The sequence below is a fragment of the Amphimedon queenslandica genome, unplaced genomic scaffold (genome assembly GCF_000090795.2).
Source record: "Amphimedon queenslandica unplaced genomic scaffold, v1.1 AMPQUscaffold_13436, whole genome shotgun sequence".
Classification (NCBI taxonomy): Eukaryota; Metazoa; Porifera; class Demospongiae; order Haplosclerida; family Niphatidae; genus Amphimedon; species Amphimedon queenslandica.
Window position 1 is genome coordinate 1 of NW_003546328.1, and position 1,415 is coordinate 1,415.

Sequence of the window (1,415 nt, forward strand, 5' to 3'; positions counted from 1 at the left end):
ACCCCCTAATTACCCCTCCCATCTCACAATTGCCCCCCCAAAAATTAAATCCTAGATCCGCCCCTGCGTGTACTTATCAATATCAAGCTCCACTATCCCAGTACAGGTCATAATGGGGCATAGTTGGGGTTTCAAATTAATTAATTAATTAAATCACTACCTCTGGGGCCGTTCCCTTCAGTCAAATCCCCTACTAAATTTAAGGAACGTTAAACAACCACTCAACTGCTACTGAACTCAACTCTGTTGGGTAAACTTAGCATTTTTGAAACGTAACTTGGTCAAACTAGCAAAGTCTTCCTATAGGCTTGTTGGAGAAAAATCCTACCCTGGGGCATTCTCAGAGTGATGAACCTCCTATTAAATCCCTCATATTCCCCATAATGAGGCTTAAATTGACAGACATATTACTTACAGTTCTGAAATGAGTAATTGTGGTGGAAGGAACAAATGATAACCCAGGAAAGACTAAAAAGCCCATTTCCTCACACAAGAATAATTAGAAGATACATTCTATATAGGTGATCACAATAGTCACAGTATATAAAAAGGCATAATTTATAGCAGTCTGAGAATAAATTACCTAGTGCAAGGTTCTATTAGTCTAATCAGTGATCCACCTCATGCAAACAACTAGGCAAAAAGGCCTGGAACCACAAAGACAGCACTAGAAATATGAAAAACACTCAGTTGGTGGCAGCCATTTTGTGATTTTTGTCCATGAGGGAGTAATGCGTATGCGTATTACAGATATAAAACCACCCACATAACTAATCGGATCCATTCCTGTCTCTAGACGCTTTGAATGTACGGAGTATGAAGTTGCTCTTTTCTCTTTTAAAGATGTATTTAGCTTTATGAAAAATCTACTGCAAAGTTATAATGGCGGCTTTAAGGTTCTGATAGGTTATTGTAAGTTAATATTTGTTTTAAAATGTTTAAATCTTCAATTTGCGGCTAAAATCCCATTTGCGTACCTCTGTAGTCCAAATATTTGTTTCTGTGAGTGTATTTTTGTCATGAAATGTTGTTACTTAGTTTATTACATTGTTTAGGCAACTTCTCTTGTTTCTCCAGAGTGTTCTTTAGGAAATATTCAAGAAAAACCAGTTTGCCATGGTATGACCTTTGCGTACCTCTCAGGAGAATAGACCACATTCTATTGCTATGAAACTACAATAAAGAGACTCTTTACATGTTTTTACATTGTTTAAAGTTGTTTTTGAAATTTCCTTGTTGCTGGTTTTTTAGTTATAACAATTTACATTCAGCCATTTTGCTAAGATGCCATTGATTGCTGCCATTAATTTAATGAATAATAACAGAGTCTGATAATTGATTTCCGGTCCGTAACCAATCCCGGTTACATTAGTCTATTATATCCCTGGTATTATGTACTCTTGCTAATATAAATG

The 1,415-nt window shown here is 36.1% G+C and overlaps 2 long non-coding RNA genes across 2 annotated transcripts; one reads left to right on the forward strand and one right to left on the reverse strand.

The window, feature by feature from the left end:
* Positions 1–403: 403 nt before the first annotated feature.
* Positions 404–730, reverse strand: LOC109581497 (uncharacterized). Its single transcript, XR_002184658.1, has 2 exons — positions 584–730; positions 404–513 (listed from the first exon to the last, which is right to left on the reverse strand). It is a non-coding gene; the product is annotated as an uncharacterized LOC109581497 (long non-coding RNA).
* A 152-nt stretch (positions 731–882) lies between these two features.
* LOC109581498 (uncharacterized) lies at positions 883–1,274 on the forward strand. The gene is made up of 2 exons (XR_002184659.1): positions 883–1,002; positions 1,056–1,274. It is a non-coding gene; the product is annotated as an uncharacterized LOC109581498 (long non-coding RNA).
* The last annotated feature ends 141 nt before the right edge of the window (positions 1,275–1,415 follow it).